Source organism: Lithobates pipiens, unplaced genomic scaffold (genome assembly GCF_037356315.1).
Source record: "Lithobates pipiens isolate NorthernLeopardFrog02 unplaced genomic scaffold, aLitPip1_a1.2 Scaffold_19, whole genome shotgun sequence".
In the NCBI taxonomy this organism is placed as follows: Eukaryota; Metazoa; Chordata; class Amphibia; order Anura; family Ranidae; genus Lithobates; species Lithobates pipiens.
The window spans coordinates 468,645,420-468,657,430 of NW_027507764.1; the positions used below are offsets into that span (position 1 = coordinate 468,645,420).

General features: G+C 53.0%; 1 protein-coding gene across 2 annotated transcripts in view; it reads right to left on the reverse strand.

Annotated features, from left to right (window-relative positions):
* ORC5 (origin recognition complex subunit 5) overlaps positions 1-2,002 on the reverse strand; it is a 108,966-nt gene extending 106,964 nt beyond the window's left edge. For both annotated transcript variants that reach the window (XM_077492854.1, XM_077492853.1), the window contains exon 1: positions 1,876-2,002. The gene's annotated coding sequence lies outside the window, so the exon portion shown is untranslated. The remainder of the gene's footprint in view (positions 1-1,875) is intronic.
* Positions 2,003-12,011: the final 10,009 nt, after the last annotated feature.

Consider the following 12,011-nt stretch of genomic DNA (forward strand, 5'->3'; position numbering starts at 1 on the left):
CCCGAGCTGGGTGCTCCGCCGACAAGGCCCCCCCCCCCCGAGCTGGGTGCTCCGCCGACAAGGCCCCCCCCCCCCCCGAGCTGGGTGCTCCGCCGACAAGGCCCCCCCCCCCCGAGCTGGGTGCTCCGCCGACAAGGCCCCCCCCCCCCCGAGCTGGGTGCTCCGCCGACAAGGCCCCCCCCCCCCCCCCCGAGCTGGGTGCTCCGCCGACAAGGCCCCCCCCCCCCCCCCGAGCTGGGTGCTCCGCCGACAAGGCCCCCCCCCCCGAGCTGGGTGCTCCGCCGACAAGGCCCCCCCCCCCCGAGCTGGGTGCTCCGCCGACAAGGCCCCCCCCCCCCGAGCTGGGTGCTCCGCCGACAAGGCCCCCCCCCCCCGAGCTGGGTGCTCCGCCGACAAGGCCCCCCCCCCCCGAGCTGGGTGCTCCGCCGACAAGGCCCCCCCCCCCGAGCTGGGTGCTCCGCCGACAAGGCCCCCCCCCCGAGCTGGGTGCTCCGCCGACAAGGCCCCCCCCGAGCTGGGTGCTCCGCCGACAAGGCCCCCCCCCGAGCTGGGTGCTCCGCCGACAAGGCCCCCCCCCCCCCGAGCTGGGTGCTCCGCCGACAAGGCCCCCCCCCCCGAGCTGGGTGCTCCACCGACAAGGCCCCCCCCCCCGAGCTGGGTGCTCCGCCGACTAGGGCGCCCCCCCCGCGCTGGGTGCTCCGCCGACTAGGGCGCCCCCCCCGCGCTGGGTGCTCCGCCGACTAGGGCACCCCCCCCGCGCTGGGTGCTCCGCCGACTAGGGCGCCCCCCCCCCGCGCTGGGTGCTCCGCCGACTAGGGCGCCCCCCCCCCGCGCTGGGTGCTCCGCCGACTAGGGCGCCCCCCCCCCCCGCGCTGGGTGCTCCGCCGACTAGGGCGCCCCCCCCCCCGCGCTGGGTGCTCCGCCGACTAGGGCGCCCCCCCCCCCCGCGCTGGGTGCTCCGCCGACTAGGGCGCCCCCCGAGCTGGGTGCTCCGCCGACTAGGGCGCCCCCCGAGCTGGGTGCTCCGCCGACTAGGGCGCCCCCCGAGCTGGGTGCTCCGCCGACTAGGGCGCCCCCCGAGCTGGGTGCTCCGCCGACTAGGGCGCCCCCCGAGCTGGGTGCTCCGCCGACTAGGGAGCCCCCCGCGCTGGGTGCTCCGCCGACTAGGGCGCCCCCCGAGCTGGGTGCTCCGCCGACTAGGGCGCCCCCCGAGCTGGGTGCTCCGCCGACTAGGGCGCCCCCCGAGCTGGGTGCTCCGCCGACTAGGGCGCCCCCCGAGCTGGGTGCTCCGCCGACTAGGGAGCCCCCCGCGCTGGGTGCTCCGCCGACTAGGGCGCCCCCCGAGCTGGGTGCCCCGCCGACTAGGGCGCCCCCCGAGCTGGGTGCTCCGCCGACTAGGGCGCCCCCCGAGCTGGGTGCTCCGCCGACTAGGGCGCCCCCCGAGCTGGGTGCTCCGCCGACTAGGGCGCCCCCCGAGCTGGGTGCTCCGCCGACTAGGGCGCCCCCCGAGTTGGGTGCTCCGCCGACTAGGGCGCCCCCGAGCTGGGGCTCCCCAGTATTAAACTCACTGATAGCTGAAAACCTCACTGGTGAATTTGGTAACTCGCCCGATATGTAGCCTCGGCACATTTCTCAGGGGACTTCTAGGGACCTCCGAAGGAACCCTAACATTCCACAATGCCGGGTGATAAGGGAGCCGCATATTTACCACCCAGTCACCGGATAATCACAATGGCCGCCCCTCCCCTCTACCGTGTCACTTATACGGTCGGCTCTGTCCGCACTCCTTCACAGCATACCTCACTGCAGTGCTCAACACACGGAGTACACTCTCCCTCCTACACACGGTGCTCACCCTCGGCCCGAACTACTTACCGTACCAAAGTCCCCTGTACTCCGCTCCCCGGCTACAAGAACCGTTCTGTACACAGCTGGGAGGACATGTGTCACTCTCCCGCCACCAACACAACTCCGACCACTCCTCCTCCTCCCCCCATAGAGTGTGTCACTTCCTTTTCCACACAGACACTCCTCCCTAATACACTGTATGGTACACTATCATTACAGTGTGTCTCCTGTGTACAGAACGCCATCATTACACTGTGTGTATCCTGTGTACAATACACCATCATCACACAGTGTGTATCCTGTGTACAATACACCATCATTACACGGTGTGTCTCCTGTGTACATAACGCCATCATTACACTGTGTGTATCATGTGTACAATACACCATCATTACACAGTGTGTCTCCTGTGTACAGAACTCCATCATTACACAGTGTGTCTCCTGTGTACAGAACACCATCATTACACAGTGTGTATCCTGTGCACAGAATGCCATCATTACACTGTGTGTATCCTGTGTACAATACAACATCATTTCACAGTGTGTGTATACTGTCTGCAGAACGCCATCATTACACTGTGTGTATCCTATGTACAGAATGCCATCATTACACTGTGTGTATCCTGTGTACAGAACGCCATCATTACACTGTGTGTATCCTGTGTACAGAACGCCATCATTACACTGTGTGTATCCTGTGTACAATACAACATCATTTCACAGTGTGTGTATACTGTCTGCAGAACGCCATCATTACACTGTGTGTATCCTATGTACAGAATGCCATCATTACACTGTGTGTATCCTGTGTACAGAACGCCATCATTACACGGTGTGTATCCTGTGTACATGTAGCGCAGGCTCTTAAAGAGTATGCGCTATGTGTTTTTTCTTTTTATTTAAAATTCCTGAAACCGCAGTTTGGTTTTGGGATTAATTACCCACTTCAATACCGGGCACTTAAACACCTTCCTGCCCAGACCAATTTTGAGCTTTCAGCGCTGTCGCACTTTGAATGACAATTGCACGGTCATGCTACACTGTACCCAAATGACATTTTTATCATTTTTTTCCCACAAATAGAGCTTTCTTTTGGTGGTATTTGATCACCTCTATGGTTTTTATTTTTTGCTAAACAAATAAAAAAATACCGAAAATTTTGAAAAAAAAATGTTTTTTTTTTGTTTCAGTTTCAAAACTTTGCAAATAAGTACGTTTTCTCCTTCACTGATGGGCACTGATGGGGTTACACTGATGGGCAATGATAAGGCGGCACTGATGGGCACCGATGAGGTGGCACCAATGAAGTGGCACTGATGAGGTGGCATTGATGGACACCGATATGTGGCACTGATAGGCGGCACTGATGGGCGACACGGATGGGCACTGATAGGTGGCACAAATTGGCACGGATTGGCATGGATGGGCATGGGTTAGGCGGCACAGGTGGGCATGGGTTAGGCGGCACAGGTGGGCATGGGTTAGGCGGCACAGGTGGGCATGGGTAGGCGGCACAGGTGGGCATGGGTAGGCACTGATAGGCGGCACAGATGGGAACTGATAGGCGGCATTGTATTATAATATATTGTACTAATGGATGCCAATCAGTGCCAATCAATAATGCATGCCAATCAGTGATGCCCATTGTGGGTACTGATTGGCATCCATTATGGGCACTGATTGGCATCCATTGTGGCACTGACTGGAATCCCTGGTGGTCTAGGGTGGCATACCTTGTCCTTGGCATCCCCGGTGGTCTGGTGGCGTCCATGGTGGTCCAGTGTGGGCATCCTCGGGGGGGCTGTGCTGATAATCGATCAGCACAGAACCCCCCTGTCAGAGGAGCAGCCGATCGGCTCTCCTCTACTCGCGTCTGACAGACGCGAGTGAGGAAAAGCCGATCACCGGCTTTTCCTATTTACACTGTGATCAGCCGTGATTGGACACGGCTGATCACGTGGTAAAGAGTCTCCGTCGGAGACTCTTTACCGAGATCGTAGTTGCCGGGTGTCAGACTGACACCCCGCAACAACGATCGCCACGATGCGCGCCCCCAGGGGCGCGCAGCGGCTCATAATCCTGATCACGTCATATGACGTCCGGTCAGGATTATGCAACCACTTTGCCGCCGTCTATTTGCTATAGGGCGGGCGGCAAGTGGTTACTCTAAATTTTGACCTCAGTATCAGTCTGGCTGGATTGCTTTGTGTTCTGCTTGACCATAGGTGGCACTGTCATCCCTGGCAGGTGCTAAAATGTAATCCAGTTGGATGCATTGGGTACCAGTTCTCTTTCGGAACCAGCCCAGTGGGAGTGTCACTCTTGCTGTGCATTCTGGGAGAGGGTACTTAAGGTGCTGAAATCACGTGCTTTGGGGTTCCGGTCCAGTAGTGCGTTCTGGCTGTTTGGTCCTGGTCCTCCTGACCATCCCACGGGGCTCTCATGGCCTGGGGGGCGGAACCACCCGACTCAAAGTCTCGGGGCTAGCTAGCCCAAGGCAAAGTAACTGAAGGAAGGATTCTAAGGTGGTCAGGTGCCGTCTTGGTTTGTGGAGAGGCCCAGGAACTGTGAAGGCATCCAGGGGAGGACTCTTTGGGAGAAGGCCACGCAAAGGTTGGATTTTCAGCAGGAGCCTGGAGGCTAAGTTGAAAGACCCCAAGCGAATCTGGTCTCGTGTGGTATCACAGTATTTTCGAGTTGTCTACATCTTTCAGTTCCATTCAAGTGTTGTACAACAAGTCTGTGGCAGAGACTTCATTCAAGTGTTCTACAGCAGGTCTGTGGCAGAGACTTTGTTTGATTTAAGCACTCTATCGGCTGCTAGGCCTGGTGAGAGAAGGACTATCCGATAAGGGTGAGGATCCAGTTGTGAATGGCTATTCTCTGGATTTCCTAATGTGAGAGACTCTTTTTCCTGTTCGATTTAGTTCAAGAGTACCTGGACTTTCATACCTAAAACCCTCTAACCCTATTTTGAGAGACTATGTTTTTGTTTATTCTTTTGCAAATAAAAATCCCTTAAGCGGATCTGGCGTCAGTCTCTACAGTTCTTGGGCCATCTACCTAGAGAAATCCCTAGACATACACGAGGTGAAGAAGGTAATGGTAAGCCCAATTAAATCAGCAGCTCATTCGGGAGTCAGTGCTACATGTGGAGGCTCGAGTCCGGGATTTACCGTTATCCCTCGCAACGAAAGAACTGTGTACGTGGCTACTACAGGGTAGAGGGTTGAATATTTGGACTACGCCATTTTGTGAACAGAATGATTGACATCCACTGTTGGTGCACAAGCTCTGGGATGAGTCAAGAAAAGCCTGCGAGTTGCGTGACTGGAGGAGCCAGTGGGAGGAGTCTTGCCTTTCTCTTGCCCTGCACAAGGCACCGCGTGAGAGTGTCACGGTAGAGAGAGGAGGAAGCTTGTGCGTAGTATCGGAAGCAAAGCTAAAGAAAATGTTTAGAGTTCCGGGAGCATTGCCTGCCATGAGACCCAGAATGCCAGCTATGGGTATCTCTGCGAGTGGGAGATTTCCAGGGACTGTGATAACTGACACAGGGATTCGCCTGGCACCTCAAGGGCGTTTCCTGTTGTAAACCTCGGCAGACATCGAGGCCCTCGGGATGCTGTGCGGAATGTGTGCAGGACTGGCCACCAGCCCCCGGCCATTTTCCCGCTGTACGGGATGTGGAGAGTATTTGTTCCGAGTGGAGCAACCTGTTGTGCTGCCAAGGGCATAGTGCGTGGACTGGGCCACGGGCGTGGTCACTGAGGAATCTGCTGCTTATGCTCCCTTAGTAAGGCCTACCACAGCCATGATGCCTGGCACTGTCAGTACTCCGGACAGAGATGTGACCAACTGCTGCCATTGTTGGAGGAACTACTCCAGAGGTCATGGACACCGAATCGTCCACAGTGACTACCACAACCATGCCTGTCTTGGAGAAGGTGGGGCGATCCTGGTCCTTCTGCAGCCGCAGTCGAGGACACTCCAGGAGTTCACTGCAACCTGACCTCAGAGATTCAGAGTTGGACTCTCTCTGACACTGGAGATGATGATCTTTTTGAGACTATGTCACAGGAGATGCTTTGGGCTAACGTGGATGATGTCGTCGCAACCTGCAGCGTCTCCGGATGGCTGGCCCTGAATTCGGGAAGTGTGACGCATTGGCGCGGAAACCCCGACTACTATAGACTTAACTTTGCCCAAACTCGTAAACTTTCCCACGCCTCAAACAAGTTCTGATACCCTGGTGCGCAAGACCCCTAATTCTTGCATACCTCCAGAGACGGGAATTGCCTAAACTTGCGAGGTCTCAGAGACTGCTCAACAAACAGGTAGCATCTGAATACGGGTTTGAGTTTCCTTATGTGCCCAAGGAGATAAGGTGGTGAGAGCAGTCAAGGTCTACTTAAACGCGACTGCTCAGATTAAAAAAAAACAGATGTTTTGTTTGTGTTGCCTGAAGGTCCTAAAAAATGACAGGCAGCATCAAAATCTACTATTTTTAAAATGGATTCAACAAGTAATCGTTCAAACTTATGGTTTCAAGAGGTGTATTTCACCCTCTCAAATCAAAATGCACTCCTAGGGCTGTTATTGCTCCTTGGGCAGTAGGGGTGTGCATCTTTACTGGTCTCGCGATTCGATTACGATTATCTGTTCAACAATTCGATCCCACAATGCATCACAATTACAGACGAGCTCCCACTTCCACTTGGGCCACCTAGGCGTCCCTTCCACCCTGCAATCTTCTTGGACACATCACAGGTTCCAAAAGATTGCCCGGCTATGGAGGACAGCGCAGTGAGATATGCGCACCCGGCTGGGAAATTTGACTGGTACAATCAGACATCGGTCTACTGCTAGCAGAGTGCCCACAAGTACTTGGCTGTGACACACCTTTTCTACACCTTCATTCCTCTCAGTGCAGGTTTCAGAGAGGACTGAAGGTATAGTGGGTTTGGAGATCCCAGCTGATGAGGAGCAAGGAGAGGTCCGCTTTGTTCTTTGGTGTGGGTCTTTAAGGTACGCTTGCCAATGAACTGCATGGCAGGTCAACATATGTCTGGTCAAGCATGTGGTGCCCAAGCGGCTGATGTTTTGGCCACGCAAGATATGCTTGAGACCAGGCCCGTCGCAACAGGACAGGCAAAACAAGCAATTGCTTGGGGCCCCAAGCTGGCCTAGGGCCCCAGCCTGCTGCCTGGGGTGCCTGCCTGCTGCCTGTCACTGTCCCGGTTTGCCCCGCATGGTGCACCCGCCCTGGGTCGATCTAATGCATCTGGCTGTCAGTCTTCTCAGACTCAGTCCCTAGCTGCCGCTGGCACTGTGCCCAAAATGGTTACTACATGCTGCTCGCTTGGCGTGTAGCAACCAGTGACGTCACGACGAGCAGAGCAGGAGAGAGGCAGAGTTGTGCCTATCACAGCAGAGGAGATCTAGCTAGCTCCACCCACCTCCTCCCTCCCTGTATGTTCTGGTCCTCGAGTCCAGCCAGGCAGTGGCATGCTGCTGCAGAGAAGAAACACTTGAGAAAGAGAGACAGATAGAAACAGTAGAAAGGAAAGTAAATGCATTGCTCACCAACATCATCATAAGGGTGGGCAGGAGCAGGAGAGGACACACAGACACATCCTTAGCTAGCAGGGCAGGGAGGGTTCATGATGGGACTTGAAATCCTTCACTTTTGGGGGATGATCACATGACCCCCCCCCTAAGGTGAAGTACTACATGTCCCAGCATGAACCCTTCAGAGCTGAAGATGTTTCCTACATCACTGCACACATGTTGATGACTCCTCACACCCAGCCAGCTGTTCACTGTCTCTTCTCTCCCACTACTTGTTTGCATCTCACTACACCTGAAGCAGCCCCCCCCCCCCCAAAGTCTATCCCACTGTCCCCCTGTCCATCCCACGGTCCCCCTGTCCATCCCAGTGTGCGGGGGGGTTGGGGGGACCTCCATGTCCATTTTGCTTGGGGCCCCCAAATTCCTTCAAACGGCCCTGCTTGAGACATATGTTGCAAATAGCAGCGGTGCGATCTGATGCACTCTTCTCAAAAAAGGCCCACACCAAAGAACTTTTGGAATAACGTGCAGAGGCAGCTCCCTTCACAAGCGGAGCTCTGCGGTGTGATTCAGTCGATGTGCTGCCGTTAAGCTGGCCCTTGGAGTGCATCCTGCCTCATTGGAGATATGCCTCCTCCTCCTCTCTCCTATCAGGCACCCACGTGGAGTCAGTGACCTCATCATCCCCTCCCTCTTCATCACTGGAGCAAACTTGGCAGTATGCTGCAGCTGGTGGAACATGACTGCCAGATTACTGTCCTTCTTGGGCATCCCCTCTCTCTGGGGTCACGCTACTGCCTTCCTCTAGCTGGGTATCATCATCAGAGCCTTCAAAACGCTGGGCATCCTCATGGAGCATGTACCCAACACTGTGCTCAAACAGTTCGGGGGACTCCTCAGGAGGACATGGTGGGTCAAGGGAAAGAGTGACTGATGCCATTGAGATGAGGAAAGAGGACGGGTTGGGAGCTGTTTTGCCAGTACCCTGAGCCTGGGTGAGAGAGGATGAGGATGATTAGGAGGGCTTGGTCATCCACTCTACCAAGTCTTGGGCATATTGCGGCTCAACGCGTCCAGCTGCCGAAAATAAGGACAAGTGTGTCCTATGGCCACGTGCTGATGACGATGGACCGCGTCCATGACCAGCACTGTTGCCTCTCGACACAGAGCCTGCTTGCCCTCTTTTATTGGCTCGTGACTGTCTGCCTCTCCTTGTTAGCCTTCCAGACATAGTAATGGCCTGCAGGGAGATGCGAACACCAGCAATTGGGGTAGCTTTAGGTGCACACTGAGCAGATGACACAGTACACCGGCTGTAATTACTGCAGATGCCTGCCTGTGGTATAGGATCTGAAGAACACGAGCAATTGGGGTAGCTTCGGGTGTACACTGTGAAGGTGGCACAATACACCGACTGTAACTGCTGCAGCTGATTGTGGTATAGGACTATAACACCACCAGCAAATGGGGTAGCTTCAGGTGTACACTGTGCAGGTGGCACAATACACTGACTAACTGCTGCAGCTGCCTGTGGTATAGGACCAGAACAACACAAGCAATTGGGGGTAGCTTCAGGTGTATACTGTGCAGGGGGCACAATACACTGACTGTAACTGCTGGAGCTGCCTGTGGTATAGGACTAGAACACCAGCAATTGGGGGTAGCTTCAGGTGTATACTGTGTAGGTGGCACAATACACTGACTGTAACTGCTGGAGCTGCCTGTGGTATAGCACCAGAACACCAACAATTGGGGTAGCTTCAGGTGTACACTGTGCAGGTGGCACAATACACCGACTGTAACTGCTGCAGCTGCCTATGGCAGGGGTTGACAAATTTGCCTGGAATCTAGGAGCCAGCTAAAAAAGTTAGGAGCCGGGTCCGTGACGGCGATCTGGACCTGTCCCTGGCCTGACATGGAGACGAGTGAGGGGAAGATAGCCCCCCAGCCCCCCACCTGTGTCCATGTCATTGCCCATAGCTCTTAGAGGGACATTTTATTTGTTTTATTTTTTTCAAATGACGAATTTTTTTTAAATTGCATTTTAGTGTAAATATGAGATGTGAGGTCTCTGAGCCCAGATCTCATATATAAGAGGACCTGTCATGATTTTTTCTATTACAAGGGATTTTTACATTCCTTGTAATAGGAATAAAAGTGACACACATTTTTTTTTTAAAAGAACAGTGAAAAAAATAAAAGTTAAAATAAGAAAAAAAAAAAAATTTAAACGCGCCCTGTCCTGCCAAGCTTGCGTGCAGAAGCGAACGCATATATGAAAGCGGTGTTCAAACCACACATGTGAGGTATCGCTGCGATCAGTAGAGTAAGAGCAATAATTCTAGCCCCAGACCTCCTCTGTAACTCAAAACATGCAACCTGTAGAATTTTTTAAATGTCGCCTATGGAGATTTTAAAGGGTAAAAGTTTGTCGCCATTCCTTGAGCGGGTGCAATTTTGAAGCATGACATGTTGGGTATCAATTTACTCTGTGTAACATTATCTTTCACAATATAAAAAAAAATTGGGCTAACTTTACTGTTGTCTTATTTTTTTTTTTATTAAATAAATAATCTTTCCCCCAAAAAAGTGCGCTTGTAAGTCCGCTGTGCAAATACGGTGTGACAGACAGTATTGCAACGACCACCATTTTACTCTCTAGGGTGTTAGAATAAAAAATATATATATATATATATATATATATATATATATATATATATATATATATATATATAGTTTAGGGATTCTAAGTAAAGGGAAGAAGGGCAGGGCAAGCTCCAGCATTACAACCAGCATAGCATTGCTGGTTGTAATTCTAACGGCCACCACAAGAGGGCGCCAGATTCCAGAAGGAACCATAGGCTCACAGATGGCCTCAAAGCCGGGGGCTCAATTACCAGCCGCCGGCGGCGCGGCCCGTCGCAATCACGCCGGGGGGGTCCACGGAGACAGGATACCCCCTGCTGTGCTGCCCCAGGCACCAGTTTACTAATTCTAGTCGCAAATGCGACCTGGCGCCCGGGTTTTGTCGAGCCCTGGCCTATGGTATAGGACTAGAACACCACCAGCAATTGGGGTAGCTTCAGGTGTACACTGTGCAGGTGGCATAATACACTGACTGTAACTGCTGGAGCTGCCTGTGGTATAGGAACAGAACACCACCAGCAATTGGGGGTAGCTTCAGGTGTACACTGTGCAAGGGGCACAATACACCGACTGTAACTGCTGCAGATGCCTGTGGTATAGGAACAGAACACCACCAGCAATTGGGGTAGCTTCAGGTGTACACTCTGCAGGGGGCACAATACACCGACTGTAACTGCGCTAGGTTCAATCGCAAGAAAGGTAGACACTGTCCCTGCCTATCTTTCTCTCTATGAAGGCCGCAACACACTACACAAGGCCACCGCGCAGGCGGCCTTATAAAGTGTGGGGCGTGTACTAAACCCCCTGAGCTATAATTGACCATGTGAAATTCGGTATGAAATTCCAGATTTTTTTAAAAAAAGCACATACAGCGGGGCTCATTTATTGTAACACGGAATTTATTAAAACAAAGTAATTTTAACAATACGCTCAGAGCGCTCTCCCGGGAGGTGTAGGGCAATTCGGGATGACGTCACACGGTAATCGAGTTTCCGGTCGTATGCATCGATGCGGCATTTGGGACACCTGAATCGCAATGCAAAGATTAATTTCAGCACCCCTAGTGGGCAGTGCATCACTAAGCTTAAGCAACTTGGTCTTCAATCCGTACATTCACCAGATTCTATCAGGTGGATGTAATAAGGCACGAGGATATCACCTTTGGGCGTAGTGTGCTGCAGGCAGCAATGTAACTCTTCTAGTCTCATGTTGCCCTAATTTTGTTGGTTCTCCCTCCCCTCAGTTGGCATTGCTATGGGATATCCTACATAGTAAATTACTATGGCTCTGTGTCCCATGATGTACGATTAAAGAAAATAGGATTTTTATAACAGCTTACCTGTTAAATCCTTTTCTTTTGAAGTACATCACAGGACACAGAGGGCCCGCCCCTCTTTCTGGTATACATGTGTATTGCTTTGCTACAAAATTGAGATACGCCCAGTATGGCAGGGATTATATAGGGAGGCAACTTCCTTTTTAGGGTGTGCCAGTGTCCAGCACCTGATGGTGGCCTATAACTACATAGTAAATTACTATGGCTCTGTGTCCCATGATGTACTTCAAAAGAAAATCATTTTTTTTATAAAAATCCTATTTAACTTGATCTATGCTCATAGATCAGGGGAGTCGAACTCAAATTCATCAGGGGCCGCATTAGCAGTATGGTTGCCCTTAAAGGTTGTATCTGTAGGACTATCAATCCAATCTAGGGGTCTGATATATAGAGTGCCAGGTTCAGGAGCACGCTACATACTGAGGGTGTCCAGGGTAAGGGGGTGCTCTATGTACAGAGTGCAGGGTTCAGGGGTATGCTATGCACAGTGTACAACATCTCATTTCCTCTCCTCCTCCTGGGTTCTGGCCCTATGTCTTGTTTCACCATCACTTCAAAATCGTCAGCACAATTTAAATCACAATTTTTTTTTTGAACGCCTGCTAGCTATA